General features: G+C 43.9%; 1 long non-coding RNA gene across 1 annotated transcript in view; it reads left to right on the top strand.

Moving 5' to 3' along the window:
- The first annotated feature begins 20,173 nt into the window (after positions 1–20,173).
- Positions 20,174–23,040, top strand: part of LOC135559712 (uncharacterized) — an 86,293-nt gene continuing 83,426 nt past the window's right edge. The window contains exon 1 of the long non-coding RNA XR_010458562.1: positions 20,174–20,586. This is a non-coding gene — a long non-coding RNA (uncharacterized LOC135559712). The remainder of the gene's footprint in view (positions 20,587–23,040) is intronic.

Raw genomic sequence — 23,040 nt, forward strand, 5'->3', positions numbered from 1 at the left:
AAGTACATTATTTACCTTCAGAGGTGAATGTATCAAACCAGTTGCCTTGATAAAGTGTTTTGTTGTTGTGCTCTATCCTCAAACTAAAGCATGGCATTTTTTCGCTGTAATAGCTACTGTTAATTGGACAATGCAGTTAGATTTACAATCATTTAAGCTTTACTGACCATATGAGGAATGCCTTTGTCCCAAAAAATGTTCTGTTGTTTACAACACCATTCTAGTCAAATATCGGTTCAGTTTTGGGACACTGAACCAGTAGAGGCACATTATGCCTTCTCATTGCAGTCGCTGTACAACATACAGGATAACTATTCCATTATGGTGAGGATACCTGAGTTACAAGCCTAGCTTCGGACGCAATCATTTGGCAAGGGCAATTTAAGTGCAGGAAAGGATACAGAATCTGTGCCACCAATAAATACAGGCAGTAGTCGTAATCCCCATGCATAGTCCCTGCAGCCAGACAATTTTGTCACGGCTTCCGGAAAGAAATGCAGTCTGCATGCTCAACCGGTGTCAGTCATTCAGCCGATAGAAACTTTCAACCGGTTTTCCTCACTAAGCAACCAGTCGTTGTTCAAGCCCAAGTCTTCTCAGGTGTCCCATTACGGCGTATGAGCTGCAGAAGCCTCCCATCTTTATCACTGACAAATTGAAAATCCTAGTCATAAGTGACTATTACCTGCAATATTAGACTTTAAAACAATTATCATCCAGCAATCATACACTGTTTACCAGGGGGCAGGGCTACCAACGTAAAGGCTAATCTGAAGATGGTCCTGGCTGAGGCTTAAACTGGCGAGTGTAGATGGTATAGGGATATTGTTATCCATGTCGGCACCAACAATGCTAGGAAGAAACAGTCAGAGGTCACCAAGTGCAACATAGTAACAGCATGGAAATTAGCTAGAAAGATGTGTTGCCATTGAGTAATTGTCTGTGGCCCACTCCTAGTTAGGGGGAGTGATGAGCTCCACAGTAGACGCAATTGCTGGTTGAAAACTGTTTTCTGCCCAAAAGATAGCATTTGTAGATAACTGGCCTTCTTTCTGGAACTCACCCACAAACAGGACCAGGCCTGCTGAGGAGTGACGGACTCCATCCTAGCTGGAGGGGTGCTCTCATCTGATCTATTAACATAGACAGGGCTCTAACTCCTCTGGCTCCAAAATGAGATAGGGTGCAGGCCAGGCAGCAGGCTGTTAGCGATCCTGACAGCTTAGTGGAGTCTGACACTAGCACAGTCAGTGTAGTCAGCTCAGCTATCCCCGCTGAGACCGTGTCTGTGCCTCGACCTAGGTTGGGCAAAACTAAATATGGCGGTGTTCGTTTTAGCAATCTCACTGGAAGAAAGACCTCCTCCACTCCTGTCATTATTGAAAGAGAATATGATAACATCTGAAAATAGGACTATTACAGTGCCTTGCAAAAGTATTCACCCCCTTGGCATTTTTCCTATTTTGGTGCAATACAACCTGTAACTTAAATTTGTATTATTTATTATTATTTATATTTTGATTTCATGTAATGGACATACACAAAATAGTCCAAATTGGTGAAGTGAAATGATAAAACTTATTGTCACGCCCTGACCTTAGAGATCCTTTTAATTCTCTATTTGGTTAGGTCAGGGTGTGACTAGGGTGGGCAATCTAGTTTTCCTATTTCTTTGTTTGGCCTGGTATGGTTCCCAATCAGAGGCAGCTGTCTATCGTTGTCTCTGATTGGGGCTCATACTTAGGCAGCCTTTTTCCCACCTTAGTTTGTGGGTTCTTGATTTTGTATAGTTGCTGTGTAGCCTGCAGAACTTTACGTTAGTTTTGTATTTTGTTGTTTTTCGGTGTTCATTGTAATAAAAGTAAGATGTTCGCCTACCATGCTGCAGCTTGGTCTCCTCTTCAAACAACAAGCGTAACAATTATAAAAAATACAAATATGGAAAAGTGGTGCGTGCCATTCCATTCCAAGATGGCGTAGCAGTTGGACGTGTGTTTTGTCTTGTCCCGTCCTGTCTGGTGTAAATATAGTGTAAATATAGTTTTCCTCGTTTTTTTTTTCTGTATATATTTCGTACATATTTTAATCTCACTTTCCAACTACAGGCTGAATATACTCTCCTGCAACCCGCATCACCCAATGTGGTACGGATCTGCTTTTTCTATACTTTAGAACCGGAACCCTCATCAGAAGCTAGCCAGCTAACTAGCTACTAGCTAGTAGCTAGCCACTGCTAGCGGTCTTCAAAGCTAACTAGGACACCAGCGCGACATCAACCCAGAGCATATCAGACTGCTTTTTCTCTACCACATCTCCGGATTCCTACCGCAAGCTCTGAACCTTTACACCGGATCATCGCAACTAGCTAGCTGCAATCCGAGTGGCTACTCCTGGCTAACGTCTCTGTCCCAGAGCAAGCACCAGTTAGCCTTGAGCTAGCCTCGAGCTAAGCCCATCTCCCGACTAGCCGAAGAGGTCCAACAATACCTATTTTGCCAATTGGCCTGGACCCTCTACTGCCGACACGGAGCCCCGCCGATCCATCACGACTGGTCCGCCGACATAATCGTCCGAGGTGGTTTCAACAGGCTTTTCCGTTGCGACATCGCCAAAGATCCATCTGCTGGCCAAGGCCCGCGAGCTTTCTGAATCGCTGTGTCTCCAGCTCACCTAGCGTACTAGAGCACCTGTAGCATACTCCTGGGCTACAATTACCCGGGCCCACGACTGGTCTGTCGATGTCACCGCATGAAGAGGAATAAACAGACTCACCCCATCGCGACGTCCCCCAAAGGTTAACTCTCTAGCCCTCGCTATCTCCCTGCTTGCTAATTCGGCCTGCTAACGGCTAGCTTGTCAAGCTCCGGTCCGCTAACTGCTACCTTGTCTAGCCCGGGCCTACGAACTGTTAGCTTGTTAGCACAGGCCTGCTAACCGTCTGAACCACCACGTCCCAATCACTCTCTGAACCCATTTACTTTCTATCTCTTTTTGATTTTTAATTTGTTTATACCTTCCGGAAACCTGCCTCACCCAATGTGATACGGAATCGCTATTACTTTTAATTTTAATTTTATTTTTATGAGACACTCAAGAACCTCCAGACGCTAACCAGCTAACTAGCTACAAGCTATTTAGTCATTGTTAGTTTTTCTAAAACCTGGATAACACTCGCCAGCCCAGCTTCCCTGCCCATCCACCGCTGCCCCCTGGACACTGATCTCTTGGCTACATAGCTGACGCACGCTGGACTGTCCATTAATCACGGTACTCCATTCTGCTTGTTTGTTTTACCTGTCGGCCCCGATGCCTAGTCAACGCCATTTTACCTGATGTTTGTTGTGCTAGCTGATTAGCCTCGCCTACTGTTTTTAGCTAGCTTTCCAAATTCAACACCTGTGATTACTGTATGCCTCGCTGTATGTCTCTCTCAAATGTCAATATGCCTTGTATACTGTTGTTCAGGTTAGTTATCATTGTTTTAGTTCACAATGGAGCCCCTAGATCCACTCTGCATACCCCTGTTACCTCCTTTGTCCCACCTCCCACACATGCGGTGACCTCACCCATTACAACCAGCATGTCCAGAGATACAACCTCTCTCATCATCACCCAGTGCCTGGGCTTACCTCCGCTGTACCCGCACCCCACCATACCCCTGTCTGCGCATTATGCCCTGAATATATTCTACCATGCCCAGAAACCTGCTCCTCTTATCCTCTGCCCCCAACGCTCTAGGCGACCAATTTTGATAGCCTTTAGCCGCACCCTCATACTACTCCTTCTCTGTTCCGCGGGTGATGTGGAGGTAAACCCAGGCCCTGCATGTCCCCAGGTACCCTCATTTGTTGACTTCTGTGATCGAAAAAGCCTTGGTTTTATGCATGTCAACATCAGAAGCCTCCTCCCTAAGTTTGTTTTACTCACTGCTTTAGCACACTCTGCTAACCCTGATGTCCTTGCCGTGTCTGAATCCTGGCTCAGGAAGGCCACCAAAAATTCAGAGATTTCCATACCCAACTATAACATCTTCCGTCAAGATAGAACTGCCAAAGGGGGAGGAGTTGCAGTCTACTGCAGAGATAGCCTGCAAAGTAATGTCATACTTTCCAGGTCCATACCCAAACAGTTCGAACTACTAATTTTGAAAATTACTCTCTCCAGAAATAAGTCTCTCACTGTTGCCGCCTGCTACCGACCACCCTCAGCTCCCAGCTGTGCCTTGGACACCATTTGTGAATTGATCGCCCCCCATCTAGCTTCAGAGTTTGTTCTGTTAGGTGACCTAAACTGGGATATGCTTAACACCCCGGCAGTCCTACAATGTAAGCTAGATGCCCTCAATCTCACTCAAATCATCAAGGAACCCACCAGGTACAACCCTAACTCTGTAAACAAGGGCACCCTCATAGACGTCATCCTGACCAACTGGCCCTCCAAATACACCTCCGCTGTCTTCAACCAGGATCTCAGCGATCACTGCCTCATTGCCTGTGTCCGCCACGGAGCCGCAGTCAAACGACCACCCCTCATCACTGTCAAACGCTCCCTAAAACACTTCTGTGAGCAGGCCTTTCTAATCGACCTGGCCCGGGTATCCTGGAAGGACATTGACCTCATCCCGTCAGTTGAGGATGCCTGGTCATTCTTTAAAAGTAACTTCCTCACCATTTTAGATAAGCATGCTCCGTTCAAAAAATGCAGAACCAAGAACAGATACAGCCCTTGGTTCACTCCAGACCTGACTGCCCTCGACCAGCACAAACACATCCTGTGGCGGACTACAATAGCATCGAATAGCCCCCGTGATATGCAACTGTTCAGGGAAGTCAGGAACCAATACACGCAGTCAGTCAGGAAAGCTAAGGCCAGCTTCTTCAGTTAGAAGTTTGCATCCTGTAGCTCCAACTCCAAAAAGTTCTGGGACAGCTCCGCCCCCCCCGCAGCTCCTCGCCCAAGCCTCTCCAGGTTCTCCTTTACCCAAATCCAGATAGCAGATGTTCTGAAAGAGCTGCAAAACCTGGACCCGTACAAATCAGCTGGGCTTGACAATCTGGACCCTCTATTTCTGAAACTATCTGCCGCCATTGTCGCAACCCCTATTACCAGCCTGTTCAACCTCTCTTTCATATCGTCTGAGATCCCCAAGGATTGGAAAGCTGCCGTAGTCATCCCCCTCTTCAAAGGGGGAGACACCCTGGACCCCAACTGCTATAGACCTATATCCATCCTGCCCTGCCTATCTAAGGTCTCGAAAGCCAAGTCAACAAACAGGTCACTGACCATCTCGAATCCCACCGTACCTTCTCCGCTGTGCAATCTGGTTTCCGAGCCGGTCACGGGTGCACCTCAGCCACACTCAAGGTACTAAACGATATCATAACCGCCATCGATAAAAGACAGTACTGTGCAGCCGTCTTCATCGACCTCGCCAAGGCTTTCGACTCTGTCAATCACCATATTCTTATCGGCAGACTCAATAGCCTCGGTTTTTCGGATGACTGCCTTGCCTGGTTCACCAATTACTTTGCAGACAGAGTTCAGTGTGTCAAATCGGAGGGCATGCTGTCCGGTCCTCTGGCAGTCTCTATGGGGGTACCACAGGGTTCAATTCTCGGGCCGACTCTTTTCTCTGTATATATCAATGATGTTGCTCTTGCTGCGGGCGATTCCCTGATCCACCTCTACGCAGACGACACCATTCTATATACTTTCGGCCCGTCATTGGACACTGTGCTATCTAACCTCCAAACGAGCTTCAATGCCATACAGCACTCCTTCCGTGGCCTCCAACTGCTCTTAAAAGCGAGTAAAACCAAATGCATGCTTTTCAACCGATCGCTGCCTGCACCCGCATGCCCGACTAGCATCACCACCCTGGATGGTTCCGACCTTGAATATGTGGACATCTATAAGTACCTAGGTGTCTGGCTAGACTGCAAACTCTCCTTCCAGACTCACATCAAACATCTCCAATCGAAAATCAAATCAATAGTCGGCTTTCTATTCCGCAACAAAGCCTCCTTCACTCACGCCGCCAAGCTTACCCTAGTAAAACTGACTATCCTACCGATCCTCGACTTCGGCGATGTCATCTACAAAATGGCTCCCAACACTCTACTCAGCAAACTGGATGCAGTCTATCACAGTGCCATCCGTTTTGTCACCAAAGCACCTTATACCACCCACCACTGCGACTTGTATGCTCTAGTCGGCTGGCCCTCGCTACATATTCGTCGCCAGACCCACTGGCTCAGGTCATCTACAAGTCCATGCTAGGTAAAGCTCCGCCTTATCTCAGTTCACTGGTCACGATGGCAACACCCATCCGTAGCACGCGCTCCAGCAGGTGTATCTCACTGATCATCCCTAAAGCCAACACCTCATTTGGCCGCCTTTCGTTCCAGTACTCTGATGCCTGTGACTGGAACGAACTGCAAAAATCGCTGAAGTTGGAGACTTTTATCTCCCTCACCAACTTCAAACATCAGCTATCCGAGCAGCTAACCGATCGCTGCAGCTGTACATAGTCTATTGGTAAATAGCCCACCCATTTTCACCTACCTCATTCCCATACTGTTTTTATACTGTTTTTTATTTATTTACTTTTCTGCTCTTTTGCACACCAATATTTCTACCTGTACATGACCATCTGATCATTTATCACTCCAGTGTTAATCTGCAAAATTGTATTATTCGCCTACCTCCTCATGCCTTTTGCACACATTGTATATAGACTGCCCATTTTTTTCTACTGTGTTATTGACTTGTTAATTGTTTACTCCATGTGTAACTCTGTGTTGTCTGTTCACACTGCTATGCTTTATCTTGGCCAGGTCGCAGTTGCAAATGAGAACTTGTTCTCAACTAGCCTACCTGGTTAAATAAAGGTGAAATAAAAATAAAATATATTCACCCCGTTTGCTATGAAGCCCCAAAATAAGACCTGGAGCAACCAATTACCTCCAGAAGTCACATAATTAGTTAACTAAAGTCCACCTGTGTGCAATCTATGTGTCACATGATCTGTCACATGATCTCAGTTTATATACACCTGTTCTGAAAGGCCCCAGAGTCTGCAACACCACTAAGCAAGGGCCACCACAAAGCAAGCAGCACTATGAAGACCAAGGAGCTCTCCAAAGGTCAGGGACAAAATTGTGGAGAAGTACATGTCAGGGTTGGGTTATAAAAAATCAGAAACTTTGAACATCCCACGGAGCACCATTAAATCCATTATAAAAATGTTTAAAGAATATGGCACCACAACAATACTCACTGAGCAGGCAAGGAGGGCATTGATGAGAGAGGCAACAAAGAGACCAAAGATAGGAGCTGCAAAGCTCCATAGCGGAGATTGGAGTATCTCTGCATAGGACCACTTTAAGCCCTACACTCCACAGAGTTGGGCTTTATGGAAGAGTGGCCAGAAAATAATAAGCCTACATTTTTGGTGTTTGCCAAAAGGCATGTGGGAGACTCCCCAAACATATGGAAGAAGGAACACTGGTCAGATGAGAATAAAATTGAGATTTTTGGCCATCAAATGAAACGCTATGTCTGGCGCAAACCCAACACTCTCATCACCCCAAGAACACCATTCCCACAGTGAAGTATGGTGGTGGCAGCATCATGCAGTGGGGTTGTTTTCCATGGGAAACTGGTCAGAATTGAAGGAATTATGGATGGTGCTAAATAGAGGGAAATTCTTGAGGGAAACCCGTTTCAGTCTTCCAGAAATTTGAGACTGGGACGGAGGTTCACCTTCCAGCAGGACAGTTAGATCCCTCACTTCAAAGGCAGCCATAGTCAATTAACTAATCCGTGATCGTAACCTTGATGTGATTGGCCAGACTGAAACATGGCTCAAGCCTGATGAATTTACTGTGTTAAATGAGGCCTCTCCTCCTAGCTACACTAGTTACCATATCCCCCACACATCCTGCAAATGCTGAGGTGTTGCTAATATTTATGACAGAACATTTTCATTTGCAAAAACAGCATTCCTCAGTGAGTTCATTGAATTCCTATTGGACCTTGTAGTCATGGCAGATAATATTCAAATGTACCCAAAACTCAGTTGTCCTAAGTCTGCACAGAACTGCCAGGACCTAGGATCAAATCCAACAACAAGTGTAGACTTTACTGTGAAATGCTTACTTACAAGTCCTTAACAAATAATGCAGTTCAAGAAGAGTTAGGAAAACATTTACCAAGTAGTCTAAAATAAGAAGTAATAATAAAAAGTAACACAATAAGAATAACAATAACATGGCTATATACAGGGGGCACCGGGAACCGAGTCAGTGTGCGGGGTCAGTTTAGGTCATTTGTACATGTAGGTGGGGGTGAAGTGACTGTCACACCCTGATCTGTTTCACCTGTCCTCGTTATTGTCTCCACCCCCTCCAAGTGGCACATGTTTTCCCCAATGTATTTATTCCTGTGTTTCGTGTCTCTCTGTGCCAGTTCGTCTTGTATGTCCAAGCCTTCCAGGGGTTTTTCCTGTTTTCCTGCTTTTCCTTTTCTCCTTTTGCTAGTCCTTCCGGTTTTGACCCTTGCTTGTTCTGGATTCTGTACCCACCTGCCTGACCATTCTGCCTGCCCTGACCTCGAGCCTGCCTGCCACTCTGTACCTCCTGGACTCTGATCTGGTTATGACCTTTTGCCTGTCCATGATCATTTTCTTTCCTATTCCCTCTGGATTTATTAAACATCTTAAACTCCAACCATCTGCCTCCTGTGTCTGCATTTGTGTCTCGCCTAGTGTCATGATAGTGACGATGCATAGACAAACAGAGATTCGCAGCAGTGTACAACATGTGGGGGGTGGTCAATGTAAATTGTCTGGTGGCGATTTTATTAATTGTTCAGCAGTCTCATGGCTTGGGGATTAGAAGCTTTTGAGGAGCCTTTTGGTTCTAGACTTGGCGCTCCGGTACCGCTTGCCGTGTGGTAGCAAAGAAAACAGTGGGTGACTTGGGAATGGAGATACTTGTGTTTTTTTATCCTGTATCTCTCGACATGTTCACGAAAATAGTAATGGCCTCTAAACCTTACAGCTGCCTACTGGAACCTATTCAATCAAATGTATTTATACATTTATCAGCTGATGTCACAAAGTGCTGTACAGAAACCCAGCATAAAACCCCAAACAGCAAGCAATGCAGATGTAGAAGTACAAAAACCATATAGAATCATCTCTAATATGTAAATATTTTATGTTCTTTAATACAGCATCTGGTTAAAAGGTGCCTTTCTAGTTTACCAAGGAAAGAAAACTATTCTGTTTCTGTACACAGCCTGTCCAAAGTATCAATTTTAAAGTAAACTAAACAACTGCTACAAGTGCTACTTCCTTTGCTTGGCCCTCCTATGTTGAACATAAATGGCTCCCTATCTGTGTAAACTCACTAAGAGTGGCAGTAATAAACCTTCTCCTGAAAAAGCCAGATGGGATATGTAAAAAAAACTATTGGCCAATATAGACTCTCCAATTTTTTTGAAAAAGCTATTCCTCATCAACTCACTACCTCCCTGAAGACAAATAATGTACACAAAACACTCCCGTCTGGTTTTAGACCCCATCATAGTACTGAGACTGCATTTATGAAGGTGGTAAATTATGTTTTAATGGCGTCAGACTTAGGCTCTGTGTTTGTTCTCGTGCTCCAAGACCTTAGTGCTTCTTTTGACACCGTCAATCACCACATTATTTTGGAGAGATTGGAAACTCTAATTGGTCTACACGGACAAGTTCTTGCCTGAATTAGATCTTCATCTTTGTGGATGGTTTGTCCTCTGCAAAAATAATTGTACGTTTTTGTGTTCCTCAAGGTTCTGTTTTAGGACCACTATTGTTTTCACGATATATTCTAACTCTTGGTGATGTCATTCAGAAACACAATGTCAACATTCACTGCTATGCGGACAATACACAGCTGTACATTTTGATGAAACATGATGAAGAACAAAAACAGCCTACCCGGGATATGACATGGTGAGGTTGGACCCAGGTGCAGAGAAAAGACCAGATGAGGAATCAGTGGTTAAGGATAAAAACATAATACTTTACTGAGAAACGGTAACGGAAGGATCACAGTAACACTGGGCAACCAAGAAACACAAGTCTCATAATGAGTAAATCGGACACACCTGAGTGTCGTTAATGTCTCTAGGATGGTCTCTGCCACCCTCTGTTGACAAGAGGAATCATGACACTGAAAGCCTGTGTTGTTGTTTTGTTAAACTCAGATGAAACAGAGATGCTAGTTCTAGGTCTGAAGAACAAAGAGATCTGCTGTTTGATCTGACAATTAATCTTGATGATTGGATATCAAATAAAAAAGGACCTTGTGAAGGTGCTGGAGAAAACAGGTACAAAAGTATCTACCGTAATTTCCGGACTATAAGCCGCTACTTTATTCCCACACTTTGAACCTTGAGGTTTATACAATGACGCGGCTAATTTATGGATTTTTCCCGCTTTCACAAGATTCATGCCGCCAAAAAACTGAGTACCGTCACATAATGTGACGTAAATCGAGCGCGCTCAAACTTCCCATCATTCTGATTTACGGTAGTAATTTTGTCACCCTCATCATGGCAAAGACACGGAGAAATGCATATGATGCAGCTTTCAAGTTGAAGGCAATCGATCTGGCTGTTGGAAAAGGAAATAGAGCTGCTGCATGGGAGCTTGGCCTTAATGAGTCGATGATAAGACGTTGGAAACAGCAGCGTGAGGAACTGACAACAAAAGCTTTCAGAGGGAAGAAAAGCAGATGGCCCAAAGTATTTGCAGCCACTCGACATCAGTGTAAATAGTGCATTTAAGGTGGCGCTCCTTGTTCAGTGGGAGGCTTGGATGACAAGAGGAAGGAAATCCTTCACTAAAACGGGCCGCAGGCGAATAGCATCTTATGGTCAAGTCTGCCAGTGGGTCCTGACAGCGTGGAGCATTGTCAAAAAATCCACTATCATCAATGGGTTTCGAAAGGCTGGACTGCTGCGTGTTGAAGGGGCAGCATGAGCTCAGCAGGGTATTTGCCTCCGGATGAAAGTGACGAGAGCGACAATGAAAACGATCTAACATCGGATGAAGCAATTCTGAGGCTATTCAACTCCAACACCGAAGGAGATGACTTCAGTGGTTTCAGTGCACAGGAGGAGGAAGATAGTGACCAATGACTTTCTTGGTAGGCTACTGTTTTATTTTTTGTTACAAGCTGTGTTTCGTTAAAGCCTATTTATTTTTGTTACAAGCCGTGTTTCGTTTAAAGGCTGTGTAAAGTTAATTTGTTTCAATGTACCGGTAGGCACCTGCGGCTTATAGACATGTGTGGCTTATTTATGTACAAAGTACATATTTTTTAATAATTCAGTGGGTGCGGTTTATATTCAGGTGCGCTTAATAGTCCAGCAATTACGGTATATCCACAGTAAAACGAGTCCTATGTTGACATAAGCTGAAAGGCCGCCCAGCAAGGAAGAAGCCACTGCTCCAAAACCGCCATAAAAATGCCAGACTACGGTTTGCAAATGCACATGGGGACAAATATCGTACTTTTTGGAGAAATGTCCCCTGGTCTGGTGGAACAAAAATAGAACTGTCTGGCCATGATGACCATCGATATGTTTGGAGGAAAAGGGGGAGGCTTGCAAGCCGAAGAACACCATCCCTACCATGAAGCACAGGGTTGGCAGCATAGTGTTGCGGGGGTGCTTTGCTGCAGGAGGGACTGGTGCACTTCACAAAATAGATGGCATTATGAGGATGGAAAATTATGTTGATTTATTGAAGCAACATCTCAAGACATCAGTCAGGAAGTTAAAGCTTGGTGCATATGGGTTTTTGATAGAGGAAAATATGGTTGAAATGACTAATTATGTATACATTCCAATCAGAAACTGACTAGTCCAAATGTTATAATGTACGGTACATGTGAGTTATCCCTCTTGCTCCCTTTCCCAATTGTATATAATGTAGTCAGGAGTTAGTAACAATATAGGTCTGTTCCTTAGTTCATTCAGTTGTACAAATCTCCAGGTGGTGGGAACGGGCCATCTCCAAATGGTCGGGAATGTTGATTTATGCTGACTGGCCTTGACTTCGTGCTGATAACGCGGAGGCTTGAAAGTTAGAGGGGCCCTCTGTTTGTGTTTATAACCTGTGGAAATGTGTGTAAGCATTCAGTACTCTCTGGAATTAAACGCTCTTTACCTGGCTTTTAAGACTGGTCTCGATCTACTTCATGCATAATTAATGAACTTACAATTCATTAATGAATTAGAAATGAGTGCTAATTGATTTTGGCAATTAAAGCATAAAGGGATTTAGAATTCCTCTATCAGTTTTCCAAATGGACAATGACCCCAAGCATACTTCCAAAGTTGTGGAAAAATGGCTTAAGGACAACAAAGTCAAGGTGTTGGAGTGGCCATCACAAAGCCGACGTCAATCCTATAGAACGTGTGTGGGCAGAAGTGGAAAAGGATGTGCGAGCAAGGAGGCCCACATACCTGACTCAGTTACACGAGCTTTGTCAGGAGGAATGGGCCAAAATTCACCCAACTTATTGTGGGAAGCTTGTGAAAGGCTACCTGAAACATTTGACCCAATTTATACAATTTAAAGGCAATGTTACCAAATACTAATTGAGGGTATGTAAACGTCTGACCCACTGGGAATGTGATAAAAGAAATAGAACCTGAAATAAATAATTCTCTCTACTATTATTCTGACATTTCACATTCTTAAAATAAAGTGGTGATCCTACCTGATCTAAGACAGGAAATTTTTACGAGGATTAAATGTCAGAAATTGTGAAAAACTTAGTTTAAATCTATTTGGCTAAGATGTATGTAAACTTCCGACTTCAACTGTACATGTATGCTAAGGTCACAAACCGCAGGCATTTAACTCTATGGTATAATACACCTTTAACCTTTTTTTCCATCCCCAACTACAACATTTTCCGACAAGACAGAACTGCCAAAAGGGGCGGAGTTGCAATCTACTGCAGAGATAGCCTGCAGAGTTCTGTCATACTATCCAGGTCTGTGCCCAATCTACTGCAGAGTTAGCCTGCAGAGTTCTGTCATACTATCCAGGTCTGTACCCAATCTACTGCAGAGATAGCCTGCAGAGTTCTGTCATACTATCCAGGTCTGTGCCCAATCTACTGCAGAGTTAGCCTGCAGAGTTCTGTCATACTATCCAGGTCTGTGCCCAATCTACTGCAGAGTTAGCCTGCAGAGTTCTGTCATACTATCCAGGTCTGTGCCCAATCTACTGCAGAGATAGCCTGCAGAGTTCTGTCATACTATCCAGGTCTGTGCCCAATCTACTGCAGAGATAGCCTGCAGAGTTCTGTCATACTATCCAGGTCTGTGCCCAAACAATTCGAGCTTCTACTTTTAAAATTCGAGCTTCACCTTTCCAGAAACAAGTCTCTCACCGTTACCGCTTGTTATAGACCCACCTCAGCCCCCAGCTGTGCCCTGGACACCATATGTGAATTGATTGCCCCCCATATATCTTCAGAGTTAGTACTGTTAGGTGACCTAAACTGGGATATGCTTAACAATCCGCCCTACAATCTAAGCTAGATGCCCTCAATCTCACACAAATTATCAAGGAACCTACCAGGTACAACCCTAAATCCGTAACCATGGGCACCCTCTTAGGTACAATCCTGACCAACTTGCCCTCTAAATGCACCTCTGCCGTCTACAACCAGGACCTCAGCAATCAATGCCTTATTGCCCTCGTCCGTAATGGGTCCGCGGTCAAACAATCAAGCGCTCTGTAAAACACTTCAGCGAGAAGGCCTTCTAATTGACCAGGCCCGGGTATACTGGAAGGATATTGACCTCAACCGTCAGTAGAGGATGCATGGTTGCTCTTTAAAAGTGCTTTCCTTACCATCTTAAATAAGCATGCCCCATTCAAAAAAATGTAGAACTAAGAACAGATATAGCCCTTGGTTCACCCCAGACTTGACTGCCCTTGACCAGCATAACAACATCCTGTGGCTTTCTGCATTAGCATTGAATAGCCCCTGCGATATGCAACTTTTCAGGGAAGTCAGGAACCAATATACACAGTCAGTTAGGAAAGCTAAAGCTAGCATTTTCAAACAGAAATTTGCATCCTGTAGCACTAATTCCAAAAAGTTCTGGGACACTGTAAAGTCCATGGAGAATAAGAGCACCTCCTCCCAGCTGCCCACTGCACTGAGGGTAGGAAATAAGGTCAGCACCGATAAATCTACAATAATCGATCATTTCAAGAAGCATTTTGCTATGGCTGGCTATTTTTATTTCACCTTTTATTTAACCAGGTAGGCTAGTTGAGAACAAGTTCTCATTTACAACTGCGACCTGGCCAAGATAAAGCATAGCATTGTGAACAGACAACAACACAAGTCAATAACATATATACAGAGAAAAGAGTCGGCCCGAGAATTGAACCCTGTGGCACCCCCATAGAGACTGCCAGAGGACCAGACAGCATGCCCTCCGATTTGACACACTGAACTCTGTCTGCAAAGTAGTTGGAGAACCAGGCAAGGCAGTCATTAGAAAAACTGAGGCTACTGAGTCTGCCGATAAGAATATGGTGATTGACAGAGTCGAAAGCCTTGGCAAGGTCGATGAAGATGGCTGCACAGTACTGTCTTTTATCGATGGCGGTTATGATATCGTTTAGTACCTTGAGCGTGGCTGAGGTGCACCCGTGACCAGCTCGGAAACCAGATTGCACAGCGGAGAAGGTACGGTGGGATTCGAGATGGTCAGTGACCTGGTTGTTGACTTGGCTTTCGAAGACCTTAGATAGGCAGGGCAGGATGGATATAGGTCTGTAACAGTTTGGGTCCAGGGTGTCTCCCCCTTTGAAGAGGGGGATGACTGCGGCAGCTTTCCAATCCTTGGGGATCTCAGACGATATGAAAGAGAGGTGGAACAGGCTGGTAATAGGGGTTGCGACAATGGCGGCGGATAGTTTCAGAAATAGAGGGTCCAGATTGTCATGCCCAGCTGATTTGTACGGGTCCAGGTTTTGCAGCTCTTTCAGAACATCTGCTATCTGGATTTGGGTAAAGGAGAACCTGGAAAGGCTTGGGCGAGTAGCTGGGGGGGGGTTGGTCGAGGTTGGAGTAGCCAGGAGGAAGGCATGGCCAGCCGTTGAGAAATGCGTGTGACCGTGGGCAGCTGGGAGGAGGTCCTCTTGTTCTCCATGGACTTTACAGTGTCCCAGAACTTTTTGGAGTTGGAGCTACAGGATTCAAATTTCTGCCTGAAAAAGCTGGCCTTGGCTTTCCTGACTGACTGCGTGTATTGGTTCCTGACTTCCCTGAATAGTTGCATATCGCGGGGACTATTCGATGCTATTGCAGTCCGCCACAGGATGTTTTTGTGCTGGTCGAGGGCAGTGAGGTCTGGAGTGAACCAAGGGCTATATCTGTTCTTAGTTCTGCATTTTTTGAACGGAGCATGCTTATCTAAAATGGTGAGGAAGTTACTTTTAAAGAATGACCAGGCATCCTCAACTGACGGGATGAGGTCAATATCCTTCCAGGATACCCAGGCCAGGTCAATTAGAAAGGCCTGCTCGCAGAAGTGTTTTAGGGAGCGTTTGACAGTGATGAGGGGTGGTCGTTTGACTGCGGCTCCGTAGCGGATACAGGCAATGAGGCAGTGATCGCTGAGATCCTGGTTGAAGACAGCGGAGGTGTATTTGGTGTATTTGCTTGGTGTATTTGCTTTCCACCTGGCTACCCCTACCCCGGCCAACAGCTCTGCACCCCCCACAGTAACTGTGGCATCTGTGACCTCCAACTGCTTTTAAATGCTAGTAAAACTAAATGCCTGCTTTTCAACTGATTGCCTACCTCAACTGCCCGCCCGACTAGCATCACTACTCATCACTACTCTGGACGGTTCTGGACTGAATATGTGGGAAACTACAAATACCTAGGTGTCTGGTTAGACTGTATAATCTCTTTCCAGACTCACATTAAGCATCTCCAATCCAAAATGAAATATAGATTTGGCTTCCTATTTTGCAACAAAGCCTCCTTCACTCATGCTGCCAAACATACCCTTGTAAAACTGACTATCCTACCGATCCTCGACTTGGGCGATGTCATTTACAAAATAGCCTCCAACACTCTAATCAGCAAACTGGATGTAGTCTAGCACAGTGCCATCCATTGTTTCACCAAAGCCCCAAAAACTGCCCACCACAGCGACCTGTATGCTCTCATTGGCTGGCCCTCACTACATAATCGTCCCCAAACCCACTGGCTCCAGGTCATCTATAAGTCTTTGCTAGGTAAAGCCCCGCCTTATCTCAGCTCACTGGTCACCATAGCAACATCCACCTGTAGCTCATGGATGTACAGACCCATTCAGCCTACTTTCAGTGTTAATGCTAAATTGTAATTATTTCACCTCTATGGCCTATTTATTGCCTTACCTCCCTAATATTCTACATTTGCACACAATGTACATTGATTTTTTATATTGTGTTATGGACTGTATGTTTGTTTATGTGATTGTTGTTGTTTTTGTTGCACTGCTTTGCTTTATCTTCTTCTCAACTGGCCTACCTGGTTAAATAAAGGTGTTCTCAACTGGCCTACCTGGTTAAATAAAGGTGTTCTCAACTGGCCTACCTGGTTAAATAAAGGTGTTCTCAACTGGCCTACCTGGTTAAATAAAGGTGTTCTCAACTGGCCTACCTGGTTAAATAAAGGTGTTCTCAACTGGCCTACCTGGTTAAATAAAGGTGTTCTCAACTGGCCTACCTGGTTAAATAAAGGTGTTCTCAACTGGCCTACCTGGTTAAATAAAGGTGTTCTCAACTGGTTAAATAAAGGTGTTCTCAACTGGCCTACCTGGTTAAATAAAGGTGTTCTCAACTAGCCTACCTGGTTAAATAAAGGTGTTCTCAACTAGCCTACCTGGTTAAATAAAGGTGTTCTCAACTAGCCTACCTGGTTAAATAAAGGTGTTCTCAACTAGCCTACCTGGTTAAATAAAGGTGTTCTCAACTAGCCTACCTGGTTAAATAAAGGTGTTCTCAACTAGCCTACCTGGTTAAATAAAGGTGTTCTCAACTGGCCTACCTGGTTAAATAAAGGTGTTCTCAACTGGCCTACCTGGTTAAATAAAGGTGTTCTCAACTGGCCTACCTGGTTAAATAAAGGTGTTCTCAACTGGCCTACCTGGTTAAATAAAGGTGTTCTCAACTGGCCTACCTGGTTAAATAAAGGTGTTCTCAACTGGCCTACCTGGTTAAATAAAGGTGTTCTCAACTGGCCTACCTGGTTAAATAAAGGTGTTCTCAACTGGCCTACCTGGTTAAATAAAGGTGTTCTCAACTGGCCTACCTGGTTAAATAAAGGTGTTCTCAACTAGCCTACCTGGTTAAATAAAGGTGTTCTCAACTGGCCTACCTGGTTAAATAAAGGTGTTCTCAACTGGCCTACCTGGTTAAATAAAGGTGTTCTCAACTGGCCTACCTGGTTAAATAAAGGTGTTCTCAACTGGCCTACCTGGTTAAATAAAGGTGTTCTCAACTAGCCTACCTGGTTAAATAAAGGTGTTCTCAACTGGCCTACCTGGTTAAATAAAGGTGTTCTCAACTGGCCTACCTGGTTAAATAAAGGTGTTCTCAACTGGCCTACCTGGTTAAATAAAGGTGTTCTCAACTGGCCTACCTGGTTAAATAAAGGTGTTCTCAACTGGCCTACCTGGTTAAATAAAGGTGTTCTCAACTGGCCTACCTGGTTAAATAAAGGTGTTCTCAACTGGCCTACCTGGTTAAATAAAGGTGTTCTCAACTGGCCTACCTGGTTAAATAAAGGTGTTCTCAACTGGCCTACCTGGTTAAATAAAGGTGTTCTCAACTGGCCTACCTGGTTAAATAAAGGTGTTCTCAACTGGCCTACCTGGTTAAATAAAGGTGTTCTCAACTGGCCTACCTGGTTAAATAAAGGTGTTCTCCAACTAGCCTACCTGGTTAAATAAAGGTGTTCTCAACTGGCCTACCTGGTTAAATAAAGGTGTTCTCAACTAGCCTACCTGGTTAAATAAAGGTGTTCTCAACTGGCCTACCTGGTTAAATAAAGGTGTTCTCAACTGGCCTACCTGGTTAAATAAAGGTGTTCTCAACTGGCCTACCTGGTTAAATAAAGGTGTTCTCAACTAGCCTACCTGGTTAAATAAAGGTGTTCTCAACTGGCCTACCTGGTTAAATAAAGGTGTTCTCAACTGGCCTACCTGGTTAAATAAAGGTGTTCTCAACTGGCCTACCTGGTTAAATAAAGGTGTTCTCAACTAGCCTACCTGGTTAAATAAAGGTGTTCTCAACTGGCCTACCTGGTTAAATAAAGGTGTTCTCAACTGGCCTACCTGGTTAAATAAAGGTGTTCTCAACTGGCCTACCTGGTTAAATAAAGGTGTTCTCAACTGGCCTACCTGGTTAAATAAAGGTGTTCTCAACTGGCCTACCTGGTTAAATAAAGGTGTTCTCAACTGGCCTACCTGGTTAAATAAAGGTGTTCTCCACTAGCCTATTTAAATAAAGGTGTTCTCAACTGGCCTACCTGGTTAAATAAAGGTAACTAGCCTTGGTTAAATAAAGGTGTTCTATGATGTTAAATAAAGGTGTTCTCACTAGCCTACCTGGTTAAATAATGTTCTCAACTGGCCTATGGTTAAATATAACTAGCCTACCTGGTTAAATAAAGGTGTTCTCAACTGGCCTACCTGGTTAAATAAAGGTGTTCTCAACTGGCCTACCTGGTTAAATAAAGGTGTTCAACTGGCCTACCTGGTTAAATAAAGGTGAACCCTACCTGGTTAAATAAAGGTGTTCTCTTCCTACCTGGTTAAATTCTCAACTGGCCTACCTGGTTAAATAAAGGTGTTCTCAACTAGCCTACCTGGTTAAATAAAGGTGTTCTCAACTAGCCTACCTGGTTAAATAAAGGTGAAAAAATCCATTTAAAAAACTCTATGCTATAACACACATTTAACTCCACGGTATAGTACACTTTTAACTCTATGATGTAATATACCTATTATATAATATATAATATATTAAATATAATCATAGGCTACTGCACACTGAACCTATCACCTTCCTTGAAATCACTGGCTACTGCACACTGAACCTATCACCTTCCTTGTATTCACTGACTACTGCATACTGAACCTGTCACCTCCCTTGTATTCACTGACTACTGCATACTGAACCTGTCACCTCCCTTGTATTCACTGACTACTGCATACTGAACCTGTCACCTCCCTTGTATTCACTGACTACTGCATACTGAACCTGTCACCTTCCTTGAAATCACTGGCTACTGCATACTGAACATGTCACCTTCCTTGAAATCACTGGCTACTGCATACTGAACCTGTCACCTTCCTTGAAATCACTGGCTACTGCATTCTGAACCTGTCACCTTCCTTGAAATCACTGGCTACTCCATACTGAACCTGTCACCTTCCTTGAAATCACTGGCTACTGCATACTGAACCTGTCACCTCCCTTGTATTCACTGGCTACCGCATACTGAACCTGTCACCTTCCTTGTATTCACTGGGGCGGCAGGGTAGCCTAGTGGTTCGAGCGTTGGACTAGTGACCGGAAGGTTGCAAGTTCAAATCCCTGAGCTGACAAATCTGTCGTTCTGCCCCTGAACAGGCAGTTAACCCACTGTTCCTAAGCCATCATTGAAAATAAGAATTTGATCTTAACTGACTTGCCTAGTTAAATAAAAAAAAAATAAACTGGCTACCGCATACTGAACCTATCACCTCCCTTGAAATCACTGGCTACTGCATACCTATCACCATGAGGCAGTTGCCTATCATTTGAGTGGTATCAATTTTAGAAGGGAGCAATCCACATATCCTTTACCTTGCATGGTACACGCTGCTGGATTTTTTAATATAATTTAATATATTAGTTTATCTCATTCTCAACACCTTGTATTAAACTACAATAGTCTACAAACAATTCGTGCACTCTACTCTAGAGAATAGATGTTGGAAACATCACATTCAGGGCAGTCTATCCAGCAGGAACTTGACTGACACAAGCTATTTTATGGATCAGGTGTAAATGATTAGGAGCGCTAGTAGTGGGTTGGGAGCTCTTCTCTTCTAGCTCTACAACGGAAAAAATAAGCTGCTGAGTCAAACAGGCCACCTGACGCGCCGACTCAACCGATGAATTGTCATCAACGCTGTGTTTATCCCTTTCAGAGCGAATTCGGTGACGGACTGAAAGGTTCCCGAAGTGGAGACAAGGGTGATCTCCTCCGGAAAGCAACGGACAGTTTAGAAATCGGCACGAGACTACAACGAAGGGCGAGAAGGATGTTCTATTCATGCCGTCGTCTCATTCTGTAGATAGACAGAGAAAAGGACCCCTTTGGTATCAAGCTCCTCTCTCTACCATTCGGTGGTTCGGGGGGCGACAGAGACTGTTAAATTCTCTGACACTGGGAGTGAAAACAACGTGACATTGCGAAGGAAAAACCTGCCTGTTCCTTGCTTTTAGTGGTGAGTAGTGATACTTTATTGTAATGTTTTTATGGTGTTTTTTAAGGGATGGATGAGAGTGGAGTTAGAGCTGTGAGTTTATGGGAGCCGTGAGCTTCAAGGCAAGACATGCGCTCCTATGGGAGAGACAAGTTCATCGTTACAATCATACTCAAGTCTTCAGGTAGCCTGTTACATAACAATACTGTCATAATAATGAGAATAGAATACGTCTAGTTTATTTTCTAAATAAGAAATACGTATATTACTATAAGATTCACAACAACAAGATATTACTTCTTGCTGTATTTCGTTTTAGCTACAGTAGAATATGTGGTACAATGACTACACTACAGTTAACGTTAATTGTTGAAAGTTGATAGGTACAGACCCATTCAGCCTACTTTCAGATGAGTTTGAGCCTTTTGTCTTCACTATGTTTGTCTGCTCTTTCAGGAAAACACTTACTTAGCCCAAACAATAATGAACACCATTGTTTCAGATTCTCCTCAATGTGTAGTTGCTGCAATAGCAATATATATTTTTACAGCCTAAACCCATATATGTGAGCAGTAGTGAGACTGGCCACAACAGAGTCACTTGGCTTTTGTTATTCATTGCTTGCTTCCAGCGTTCACTAAGAGAGTATGACCATTCACTGACAGCTGGTTTCAGTCCCTTCAGAGGACTTCTTGCTGTTAAGTGCTACAGTCAGAGCCAGTTTAGAGTGGCCATTTCCCTACAGGGCAGGTAGATTATAATGCACACTTTTCCCTCTGTAGTGTAGGTTGCATTGAAGACTTGATCAATGTACAATTGAGTCCAGTGAAGCATGGTGCCGTTTCTATTTGTGACAGAGCCTGTACTACTGCTCTATCCCAAGCCTGCTGCTCTCTGCTCCTTCCTATATATTTGGCACAACACCCCTTCATCTAAGTTAGGCTGAGAGGGCTCCCTGGTACTCATATTCATTGGTAACATACCTGATCTCATACACTTCACACTAAAACTGTTGGGTGTTTAACGTTGCTCAAGCAGAGAGTTTTTTGAAAACCTTTTGAGGGATCCATGTTGTGCATGTGGTCTAAAAACAGAATGTTTTTTATGTGCCTTTGAAAGTACCTTTGTTGTCAAAAGTTCATTTTAGCCTAAAAGCATTTGCAATATGTCATTGTGCATTAGATAAGTTTCACTGACTACCATCATCCAAGTGCATCGACTCACAAAACCCTCCCTCAATGTTACTTGTAGTTAGTATATTCATGTTTAATGCACTTTATTGAAACATCAAGGTTGTGGGTTCGATTCCCACAGGGGACATGTATGAAAATGTTGTATGCACTCACCACTGTACGTTGGTCTTGGTAAGAGCATCTGCTAAGTGACTAAAATGTATATACTAGTGTATAAAGTGTATATACTAATACAACTCACACATAGCCCAGTGTTTACAACCCACACACAGCCCAGTGTCTATACTAATACAACCCACACATAGCCCAGTGTTTATACTAATCCAACCCACACATAGCCCAGTGTTTACTACTAATACAACCCACACATAGCCCAGTGTTTATACTAATACAACCCACACAAAGCCCAGTGTATATACTAATACAACCCACACATAGCCCAGTGTTTATACTAATACAACCCACACATAGCCCAGTGTTTATACTAATACAACCCACACATAGCCCAGTGTCTATACTAATATAACCCACACATAGTGTTTATACTACTAATATAAACCCAACCCACATAGCCCAGTGTTTATACTAATACAACCCACACATAGCCCAGTGTTTATACTAATACAACCCACACATAGCCCAGTGTTTATACTAATACAACCCACACATAGCCCAGTGTTTATACTAATATAACCCACACATAGCCCAGTGTTTATACTAATATAACCCACACATAGCCCAGTGTTTATACTAATACAACCCACACATAGCCCAGTGTTTATACTAATATAACCCACACATAGCCCAGTGTTTATACTAATACAACCCACACATAGCCCAGTGTCTATAATAATACAACCCACACATAGCCCAGTGTTTATACTAATACAACCCACACATAGCCCAGTGTATATACTAATACAACCCACACATAGCCCAGTGTTTATACTAATATAACCCACACATAGCCCAGTGTTTATACTAATATAACCCACACATAGCCCAGTGTTTATACTAATACAACCCACACATAGCCCAGTGTTTATACTAATACAACCCACACATAGCCCAGTGTTTATACTAATACAACCCACACATAGCCCAGTGTTTATACTAATACAACCCACACATAGCCCAGTGTTTACAACCCACACATAGCCCAGTGTTTATACTAATACAACCCACACATAGCCCAGTGTTTACAACCCACACATAGCCCAGTGTTTATACTAATATAACCCACACATAGCCCAGTGTTTATACTAATACAACCCACACATAG

This window comes from Oncorhynchus nerka, linkage group LG14, assembly GCF_034236695.1.
Source record: "Oncorhynchus nerka isolate Pitt River linkage group LG14, Oner_Uvic_2.0, whole genome shotgun sequence".
NCBI classification, from domain to species: Eukaryota; Metazoa; Chordata; class Actinopteri; order Salmoniformes; family Salmonidae; genus Oncorhynchus; species Oncorhynchus nerka.